General features: G+C 40.9%; 1 long non-coding RNA gene across 1 annotated transcript; it reads right to left on the minus strand.

The window, feature by feature from the left end:
- Positions 1 to 6,346: 6,346 nt before the first annotated feature.
- LOC103148690 (uncharacterized) lies at positions 6,347 to 11,104 on the minus strand. Its single transcript, XR_477384.2, has 2 exons — positions 10,397 to 11,104; positions 6,347 to 10,185 (listed from the first exon to the last, which is right to left on the minus strand). It is a non-coding gene; the product is annotated as an uncharacterized LOC103148690 (long non-coding RNA).
- Between the last annotated feature and the right edge of the window lie 523 nt (positions 11,105 to 11,627).

Consider the following 11,627-nt stretch of genomic DNA (forward strand, 5'->3'; position numbering starts at 1 on the left):
TGGGGCATCTATTTGTTTGGCAGGAAAGCGCTCCCCATTAGCGTTTAAATTGTTGTTGGAAATAGAGGCCGTCCACATTAACAGCCTCGTCCTTTAGCACATAATGCTCCCGCCACCAGCGTGCCTTGTCATTACGGCCATTTCTGCTCCATTATTTCAACACCAAATCACCAAATCCGCCCGCCCCTCCTTTGCAAATTCGCACCCCTCCTGCTCGCCTCTGTGCAGCGGAGCTTGCACTTCAAACTGCTCTGAAATGAGCTTGCTTTGCCAGGCCGGCAGCTAGCCAGACCAATCATCCATCTGCAATAATAGAAATCTTCTGGCTGATGATAGACTGAGGCAATCACTGGGCAGTCTGAGTGGGCTCTTCACTCTGGCCTCTCCAACCCTGCTGTTGGTTGATAGTGGAGAAAGGGCCAGAGGGATGTTGGCATAGGTATTTAGTTGGTATGTTTGCTGTCTGGATGGATAAAGATTGAGGGGATAGAAAATCTAAACAACAAACCCAATAATGAGGGTATCTGTCATTTAAATTGGAGTCATACATTGTGCTGGATTTTTATGGTTCAGACGATCCTAGAACCTTTTCTGTGTTGAGTTTCCCAGTTTTGCATGTCTATTTACTACTTACTTTGCATAAATGATAAATACAAACTGTAGCATAAAAAGCAAAAATAATAGAAGATAATTTAATACATGTACTTCCCTGTAAATTACTGTTTCCTTTCAAATTAAATTTCAAATTAAGCTAAAAAGCAAGTTAAAGTGAACTAGACATCCCAAAAAAGAAACCTGAAAGTTCCAGAACATTCCAGAGAACAATTATGCAGAACAGCGATGTAATGGTGCTTTCACAACAAATGAGTTATCCGCATCAAAATTGCGTTTGATGCTTCAAGTTCGATGTGGGTGCCGGTCAAGTTTTAACACAGCTCAGATGTCTGAAGTACACTTTGCTCTGAAAAGTAAAATGTAGGACATAAGTCTGTAAGTTAAAAAAATATTAAAAGGTTACAAGTACACAGTCTGGAAATTGTGTAGATGACTGGAATAGCTGCAATTTTACCTGACATTTATGACCTAGACGAGTTAACACGAATTACAATTCTGTCAACTAAAGAACCCGGTAAGTTCTAGTAAAGTGGCCTTCATATTCCAAGAACGTAACTTGTAAGTTGTAGGAAAGCAAGAGATACAGTTGCAGCAATGAGTCCAGCTGTAGGCCTCATTCAACCCAGCATGGAATGGAACGGCTGTAAGAGAAGGCAGCTTTTCAACCTTGAGCCGTTTCTTTCAGTCGCCAATATCTGGAGCGCATGCTGCCATCCATACAGATGACGACTTTTACGTGTGGATGAATTTATGCAAATCTGCCATAATGGTTTGAAACACAGCTGGGAAATAGAGGGTGTTATATTCAATGCTTTCAAGTAGGTAGCAACCCTCCCACAATGAAATAGAAAAGCAACACTCTGCAGAGGCACAAGTAAAAAAAAAAGTAATTTTTTCAGAGGAAAAGGACAAAAAGCTTAAGTTTGGTCCTGTCTGTGCCAGAACTGCTGCCGTAGCAACCTACTGTATTCCTGAAATCAAGAAGCTCTTCCACACTTTGGTCTTCTCCAGCCTGTATAACACTTAGCATCAGGATTCAAAAACATTTAAACGCTGCAGGATATCCAAAACAGATCCTGATGAGATGCCCACATTAATCTCATTCTCCAGACTGCTGAATACAAGATCTACGTCCTCACCTTTAAATGAATCAATGGCTGTGCTATCAGAGCTACACCACAGCAGAAGTCCCATACTTTTCAAACATCAACTATCTGCTTGATTGCTTCTTCCCTACCAAATGCTAATCCTAACAGACTTCTGTTCCAGCTATATCTCTGGGAACATTCTCTTTTCAGATCCTCCTCCTTGATTTTGCAAAGTATTGATATGTTATTAGAACTTTCTGAGTGATTCTCCTGGTTTAGGCATATTTCGAACATGCAGGTGTTCCATCTCGGCACACCTCATGCAACTACTGAAGCCTTTAGCACTTAAAATGAAGTTGTCTTCCCTTCCAAAACCGCATCTTGCATAAAGCGCAGATTTGATCAATATCTTGATAGAAGTACTGCATTGATTTTCAGCGACCTGAGCAAGTGAACCAGACACCGGCAGTGTTTCTACCCTGGCATAAAGTCACATTTCATCACTTCTAATCTGCCCTTACAAGTGTTTACTCATGACTGCCTGACTGGTGTGCTGCACAGCCGGATAGTCATTGTGGCGTTGTGGCTTCTTCCTCTCTTTCATCCCCTCATTATTTCTCCTGCAACCTCGCACCGCATCCCGGCACTCTCCACGTGCCCCAAGCACCTCCATCGCTCCGTCATCCCACGCGTCCCCCCAGCTCTCTACATCTCCTTTTCAACCCCCCCAACCTCGTTCCGTCCCTCCATCCCTCCTTCCACCTCTTCATCGTGTTCATCTGCATGGAGAGCGTCTCATTCTGCCCCAGCTAATTGGCTGTAATTAGAGTCATTCAGCAGGGGTTAATCAAGGATGACTTACGCAGATTATGACTGGTGAGGGGGGGATGTTAGGGAACAGGCAGCCTATGTGCCAGGCTCACATCTCTCCACCCAACATGGCCTGAGGGCTTGGCATTGATATGTGTTTAAAGCTGCGCTGCAACATGGCACTTTTAGATATGTGCTTCTGAAAAACGCCCAGTCACCACTGAAGCTGAAAGGAACATTATTTCTAAAAGGGATTTCTGCTGTCAAAATGATATCTTATGGTGTCTCTGATTCACAGACAGTCAAGCAGTTGAAAGGCAGTAAATCATTTCATTACTAACTAAACAGTGTGGAACACCAGGGAAAAGCATTAGTAATATGTTCAGCTGACACCTGCTGGGATAACATTTTAATTACTTAAAAATGTTATGTGTCTAAACACTGCCTATAGGCTTTATTATTAAGAAACCCAATTTAAATGTTTCATGCATAGTCTCTTCAATTCACAGCTATTCAAAAGCCATTTTCTTGTACAAAGTATTTTTCTCCATGTTTTTTGTAAAAACTGAGCTGAGTTTTTACAAATTATGCAAAGGCATAATCTGGCCAGTGATTGTACCTTTGCATAATCACTGGTCAGATTATGCAAAGGCCAACAGATTCAATAAAGACCTTAAACAAGACAACACAAAGTAGTCTAGAAGATCTCAAGAATCAACACATCAGGTCCAGATGGAAATTAATTTAAGAACAGATTGAAATCCATTTCAAATCTATAGGACTCAGAAAACTATTATTCATGAACAGATAAAACATGGAACAGCGGCAAACAGTTTCAGAAATTGGTGGTCTATCTAAATTAATCTGAGATCTCGTTAACAACTGTTCCAACAAATCTAGAACAATATACCACAAGCCCTTTTCCCAAGCCTCACCCACTTTGGTTAAGGTCAAAGTGCATGATTCAACAAAAAACAAAACAGTGAACCTTAAGAAGTTGGCGTCACATTGTATCTGGTGTAAAAGTAACCTGGTTGCAGTAAAATTATGTTACAGGCATAATTTAATGGCTCAGAATCTGAACTGTAATTATTAGAACCATAAATTCTGATGTCCGGTCATCAGTTTGTGACTTTAAGCACAAAGGTACTTGGGTTATCCAGCCATTTTCTCCCCAATGGCTTAGAAATCTATAGGAAGATTTTGAATTGACCTAGTCAAAGTACACACTTTAATCTCATAAATGGAACATGCCTAAAACTCTCCAAATTGAAACAAATCTGCAAAGAAGAGATTTTTTTCCCAGTAACATCAAAGAGTCCTTATCATCCCAAACACTGGATGCTAAGTGTTGCTAGCATCCAGGTTTAATGTTGTTTAAGGCTCAATGTAGAAAATTAAGCCTTCAAAATGAACAGTGAATTTTTTTTTCCTGGTTTTTGTTCCAGTAACTGGAGCTACTCTGGTTCAGACTCTTTAGTCCAATCCCTTACTTCAACAAATTACAGCATTTTAGTTTTGCAAAAATGTTTTCACTGGAAAGCTGTTAAATCAAGCCCCGACACGTCTCTGGGTGGCCTTCCTTCCACTTCATAGGTGCTTAATATGCACAATAAAGTATCATACTTTTTTATAGCCTTTGTATTTAATACAAGGTTGACTGATAATTATTCAGAAAGAGCAAACTGCGGTGAAACCCCCCCTGGGACTGGAGACATTAGGACCGGGGCTCACACACTGGGATACTGGACAGAGAGTAATGACCCAACTCCTGCTGGTAATGGCTTCTCTTTCGGGGTGTGAGTTCGTGTGGTTGGTGGCTTACATGCAAGCTCCCACCAAGTCTATTTGATGCGACTAGTCCATTAGATTTTCAATGGGCTCCTACACCATAATCCTGAATACACTGAGTTTTTTTCCTCCTACTGATTCCTCATTGGAGCTAACCCACAGTACAGATTGCTTCTGTCACTGCTGAAGCAGACAAATTCCCCTTCATATCCTCCGCATATGGAATGAGATCGTCTCGTTATGGCCCTGTTACATTCCCCCATGGCAACATTAGCGAGTGGTTGTAAAAAAAAAAAGACTATAAGGATCCCGATCCAACTGGACTGAAGAGTCTCTGAGAAGCCAAGCAGGGGAAGTTGTAGAACAAATTAAGTGAGACCTCATGCACAGCTCTGTGACTACACCTCTTGAATACATGCATGTGTCAAATGTACACAGGCCTGGAAGAAATGGAGCCACCCTTATCCACTGTAGCCAATCAATAAGCACTTGACAGCTGCTGTAATACAATATAGAAAGATCCTCCAGCCAGTTAGTTTCATTTTCCTTTGCTTAATTTAAACAGCAGTTTGACAGCTTTGGTGTAAAGATAAGGTTGATGCTTTCTGAAATGTCTCGTCTGCAAAGTGTGTCTACAAACCCTCATTAAGGAAAGTTCTAAAAATGAATACTAACAAAGATCTGAAGATCTTCAGACATGATTAGGGAACAGTCTACACTTCATAGACACTATGCTACATTTTAGATCCATTCAGATGCAGAATTTTGGTTTCATTGTGGAAAAAAAATGGCAGGATTTAACTTTGTGTGTTTGGACACTAGCATGACTAAAACCAGATCTTTACACATCATCAAAGGCCCTCATGTTCATGGTGATAGCAAAATGCTTAACTGGTTGTTTGCTTGCAACCATCAGCAATTTTGAACTTGCTTTTGCCAAAATTGGCATCTCAAACAACAAATAAACACTATATGAGATTGGAATTTTATTTCATCTACGCTCTGAATAGCTGTTACCAGTTCTGCCACAATCTGGATCTACTATGAATAATATCTGACCCTCAAATAGCCAGGATCACACAGGTTACAAGTTACGTCCGCCAACTTCATCCGTGACCTGTGTCACAGTGCCAATTATGCTAATTGGCAACTGTGACAATTAGCAATTAGCAATTAGCATAACTGTTAGAAAGGCGTGGTGACGCACTATGTAATGTGATCACATATTCTCTTTTCATTATCATTTATGGAAAAGAATACTTATGACCCGCATAACTTTAAAACTGATTTGCAACTTAATTGTGTTATTGTATGTTAGTGTTTTTAATTAAAAATGTCCTTGACTTTGGAGTTCTATGGGTGCAGTTTGAAAGGGCAGAAGCAGAAATGCTTAGTCAAAAGGCCTGACCTGATGTGACCTTACATGATATTAAGAACTTGTAAGCAGAGATAGGTAGACAGAACCCAAAAATTGTACTCAAATAAAAGTAGCACTACTTCAATATATTTTATGGTCAAATAAAACTAAAAAGTAGCCACCCAGGAAATTACTCAAGTAAGAGTAAAAAAGTATTTGGTAAAAAGTCTACTGAAGTGCTCAAATTACCAGTCATTTAATATGTAAAAATTACATAATCACATGGACTAAAATATAAAGTTAAGTAGACAATTTTAGGGACCAAAATGGCAATAATTTATGTAAGTAACAAAAAATATTTACATCCAAAAAATGTTTCCAAATCAATTTCTTTCAATATAAAACTTATGGAACTAACCAAAACTGCAGGTATGCGTTTGTGCCTGGTGAATTTTTGGATAAAACATGTTTGTTTTTCAGTGGGTGTAGAATCCAGAAATTTTACACAAGAACACGATTCTTCATGATAAAATTACTCAAAAGTAAAAAGTACAGCGTTTTTATATTGAATTTGGATTTGTTTGCACCAAAGTAGCTTAGCGGGATTTACCCCCCAAAAAATATTTAATTGTTGCTAAATTCCACATTTAGGGATCTACTATTTCTTAATCACAAGAGACATAGTGGAAAATTATTTATTGATATACATTCCACACACTGATTGAAGGAAGTGTCAGAATATATCAAGGTACACCTGTGTGTCTGAAGAAAAACACGCAGAAAGCCTGAAAATGAAAAGAATCTTTAATTGTTTTTTCACTTCTTCCTTCCTTCTGTCTTCAGAGGCAGATGAGGATCCGGTGCTAATGTTCCTCTTCCATCATCACTCCTCTCCAGCTGCAGAACGCTGATTGGAGCTGGAAACAACTCATGATTGCTCTCTCTTCTAAGGAGCAAAAAATAGAGAAGCGGAGTAGGAAAAGGAAAAAAACAGAAAGACAGAGGGAAAATCCGTGTTTAATTCATTCTGCCTATCTCTCCCTACCCATCTTCTAGTGTTTTGCGAGAAGGAAATTGGAAACGCCCGGCGAATATGTCGGGAAGACATCCCAGACTGAATCAAGGCGCCATTACTCTGACAGGGCGAAGCACAGTGGGGCTGAAAAATCTTCGGCCTGCTCTCTCTCGCTCAATGATTGTCTCATCAGCGGGAGTAATTTGGGTTTCTGGTTATCGCGTCATTTCTGATGCCGGCGAAGGGGGAGAAACGGGCCGCGACGTAATTACTTCCCTCTGCAGACAGATGAGGAATTGGGGAGTAATTAATAACTGGCTGGTATCGAAGTGGAGTAGAGGCTACCTTCCTCTTCAGAAAGAGACTTCACTTGCCGTGAGAAAGGAGTGGGAGCGCACTCCAGCAGCAAGGCTGATGGATCAGCAACAGGCTTTTTAAAAGAGGGTGAGGGAGGGAGAAATGAGACGGCAAGGTGAGAGGAGAAAAATGCAGCAGAGAAAGAGGAGTGATGGGAGAGAAGAAGAAGATGGGGATGAAGTGGATGGATGGTGAGCAGACAGATTGGCCTTAGCTCAGGAGGCTTGAAGAAAAGAAATGAGAGAAGGTATTGGTGAGCAGGTAAGGAGGAGAAGAAAGAGATGCTAGACTGCAGGAGGAGATGCATTTCTCAAAAGTAGAAAGACACTGCTTTCGATAGGCTTCTAAACGGGCCTGTCTCACTCAATAAGATTCACTCTCTGGGTGAATCAAGACAATTCCAAAAGGATACTGTTCTTCTTTTGTTTTTGACCGTTTTCATTTCCTCACGCTCATCTCAATGATCTCTGGCTGTTCGGCTCCCCATCTCTGGTGTGCATAGATTAGCTGGAGAAGCTCTCTGGCAACCAGACTCACACAGCTGCCAGGGATCGCTATCTTATCGTCTTCGTCTCGGCCTTGACAACACATTAGAAAGCACTTTGCTGCTAAACATCTCTGTCTCTCCCCTTATCCACACTGACCTTCCTGTACAAAAACAGGCAGTCATTTCTAACAAAGAGTACTCTACTCCATGCTGCACGTCCATTTTATTTTGTGCCACTTCTTCACTCCTGTATCCCTTTTCTGTTTAATAAGATCCTGGAAGCGTCGTGTCTGGTGCAGGATTCCAGGATTTGGTACAAGACGATCGGCGCTGTCAAAATACAATCTGGAAGCTTAGGTGAAGTCAACAAGATGAGAGGTGGTGTGTTTACCTGTCTGTCTGAGACGTGACTCACAGACAAATAGAAAAACCATGCACACACACATACCAAGTGATAATTATCTACTAGGCAAGAGCACAAGCAAAAACTGATTGCTATCCTGAAGTCGGGTGTGATAAAGACAGCATAGTGGACATGCATACCCATTTAGAACATCTCAGAACACACACACACACCTACACACACAGATGGTAATCGTCCACAACAGCCATTCAAACAGAAGCTGATAAAAATCTACAGTGAGCAAACACCGATGTAAAAATGACTCTTCCTGGTGAGAACCAGTGATGAATGTGGTGTTTGGACTCCATAGCTGCGCTCCAACATTCAGAGACGATTCATCAAGGCTTTTTGGGAGCCGCTGCTGATAAAGCAGGAGGAAGAAGGAGGAACTGAACAGTAGAGACAGAAAAGGTAAATGAGTTTGAGAGCAGAAATAAAGCTCACATTGTTACAGGTCTGCACCAATCAATCAAACCCTCCGTCTCAGAGAGGGTTTATTAACAATTCAGGAAGCAGACTGCCCCATTCTGACCATTAGCTGACTGCTGATTCCAGTCTGTCTGTGTGTATTTGTCCTGGCTCTTTAATTGTGCTGCACACATTACTATGGTAGGCGAGCATTCTGCCTTCTGTTAGACAAAGTCTGATCCTTTACTTTGAATATGTGACTTCCTTTAAAGTAAAGATTTAGATGTTTTCATCATCTTGTGGTGACAAAGGCCTGGCTTTAGATTTTCTACAAACCACACACATCAAGCAACATTTACGTAGAGATTGAAGATATGGGTGCTGGAGTTTTTGGGGATTTTGCCCCTCAGGGTGAAAAGTTTTGACGTTAGTGCACAAAATCATCTTCCATCCAGAATAAACTTTCTTATTATAAAAACAACCCTTCTGCCCACTTCACAGATACAGTAATGTTAATGTTTCAGCAGGTGTGTTCACACCAGTCAGTTCAGTCTGTTTTAACCCAACTCCAGCTCATTTGCTCCAGTTTGCTTTTCTAGCTCTGAATGCTCAATTGAGCTCTATTGCAGACCAAAACAACACCTGGTCCTCCTACAAACTTCGGTCTTCGCTCGGTCGAACTGAACTCTGGTGTGGTTCATATGTGAATGCCAAGCAGACCAGAGATTCCTCCACAAGCAGGAAGTGGACTGGTGCTGCGCAACATTCTCTATGGCCTTCTGCCTCATCTTATTGTTGAAGAGTGTTCTTTGGTACATTTGACAAAGGCAAAAGAGAAATCCTACAATCATCTGATGAAAGCTTCCCTCAGTGTCTTCTTCAGAGGGTTACATATTGTTTTAACAAATGTTGCAATTTTGGTTTAAAATCAAACCAAGCCCTCTGCTTCAAAACATCCATCCTACATTTACCAAGTCCTCTTCAGGGACTCTATGGTGTTGCCAGAGATCCTTGGTTCTCCTAGCTAGTTTCAGGAAACCTCTAATGGGTGGTGTACAAAACACATTGACTTAATAATCCTATATAACTGAGTTTGAGTGCACTGCAACTAATGGGGGGACTTGCTGTTCCATCGCAATGTGAACTCAGAGAAGGGATCAGAATCAATGCTTGTTGACTCTTCATTCTCCTGCGATGTTCCTGCATGCTTTTCCATTGTTACATTCCAAGATGAACCTGGGGTGTGTTTTGTGTCTGGTTTCTCTGAAGTGACAAGTACTGTATCTGCCCAACAATGTGGATCAAACCATCAGATCGAGCATTTGATCTCTTTTAAGACGCTTAAGTTGACTGGTGAAATTGCTGTTTTAGACCAAGCGCCAGCTTTCTTTCTAGCCTGCTGGTTGTGCATCCATGCAGCCAGTGTTTGTGTGCTGCCAAATCTCCTGTGGGTACCGATGATGACGCCAGCTGGGGTTGCTACGCGATCGGCAGCGATGCAGCTGCAGACTGCGAAAGTAAGCAGGGGCCGTGCCGAGAACACGTACCCGACACGGTGAGCATCTGTAAGAAGAGGGTCTGTCTGTGTTTGTTTCCCTGCCTCCCCTCCTTGTTTCCTCTGCCTGTTGACAACACCTGTGGAAGGCAGCTGGCAGCTTGGCAGGGTGCTTTTTAACGTCGCCTGTTGGAGGCAAAGGGAAGGCTGCGTGATCCCGCCGAGGCCTTTGGGGGATGTTTCGCTCCATGACAACAGTCAGAGGCTCCTGATGCAACTACCCACATGGGATATGGAGGCGGGGCGGTGGAGGAGCTGGGGGAAGGTGTTTGTGCTCGTGTTTGTCTAGTTTGCTGTGGCTGTTCAAAAAGAAGACAACGTGTGTAGAAATATGGGAGAAATTAGATAGAAAATAAAGAATTCTTAAAAAGATAAGAAGAACAAAGCATTTAAAAAAGTTAAGACAAAATGGGAATTACAGGGTTTAGCTTCAGAGAGTTGCTTTATGCTCAAGAGCTATGGAAAAGTTTTGTTTGATTTAGAATTTCTTCTTGAAGAATTTTCACTCACCTTCTTTGCTTTATCTTCCATGAATTAGAGCTATAAGGTTAGGGCAATAGAGAGCAAAAATTTCCTCTTTACACATCTCCCTTGAAAGGGAAACTAATCTCCTTTTGATGGTAGAGACAGACACTTTCAGTTCAAAAATAGCGAGAGACTAAAAACCAGAAGAGCTAATTACAGGTAAGCAGATGCAGCTGTGGAAGGGAGCAGGTAGAGACAAATGAGGAAATGACTAACAGCTGGAATGGGGACCAGAATGGAAGCTGAGGAGAAGTGAAAAACAAACAGAAAAAAAAAAAAAACAATGAAAGGGGGCAGAGGGATACCTGAACATTAACAGGGATAAATATTAATATTATTCCAGTGGAGCAAATCCAAAACACAAAGAATGAGATTACTGAACTAACACAAGGAATAAACTAAAATGACATGATGTAAGAAAACAAACAATAAAAAATGATCAAAAAGAGAAAATAAACAAAAAATCTAAGCACCAAAGGATTATATTATGTTCACTCTCACTTCAATAGTCAGGAGCATAATAAATTACATATCTGATGTTTGAAAAGTGCAATTTAATTGCGTAATTTGAGACATTTTAAGTGGGAATGAATGTAGAGGAATTCAATTTTTTTTTAAATAAAAAGATTATTTTGTCAGTATATCTATGAAAAAGCACTGATTTTATATATGGGTATTAGAATAAAGGGGTAAACCTGTTATAAATTCACTACACCTTTTCTGTTCCATTGTTAAACATTGTTTGACGTCCACTTCACTATTATTCACAAGTGTCAGCATGTCATATAAAATCTTAACATATTTCACCAAATTGTTTTCCAACATGACAAAAGTGGAGCGGAAAACTTTTGCAAGGCCCCTTTAAATCATGTAGAAACAACATGGCCATCATAAATACAAATAACCCATCCCGTCTTACCACATCACTCACATTTTTGTGAGTCAGCGCAAAACTTCAATGTCTAAATCAAAAGCTTGGGCTTGTTTTCATGTTTCATATGCAGCTTGAGGAAAAGGCCAGTATAATGTAGGCGCCAGAGGAGACTTGTGATGGTATTAGAACTGGTGCGCTGGGTCAGGCTGAAGCCCCCCAGCCTCACACTTATAACTTGCACAGATATGCATGTCATAGCAAATATCTCTACAAGCAGATAATTAAAGTTATACTTAGAAAACTCCAGGAACAATCATTGTTACTCTTATCTCACCATCTTGC

The sequence above is a fragment of the Poecilia formosa genome, unplaced genomic scaffold (genome assembly GCF_000485575.1).
Source record: "Poecilia formosa unplaced genomic scaffold, Poecilia_formosa-5.1.2 Scaffold210, whole genome shotgun sequence".
Lineage (NCBI taxonomy): Eukaryota > Metazoa > Chordata > Actinopteri > Cyprinodontiformes > Poeciliidae > Poecilia > Poecilia formosa.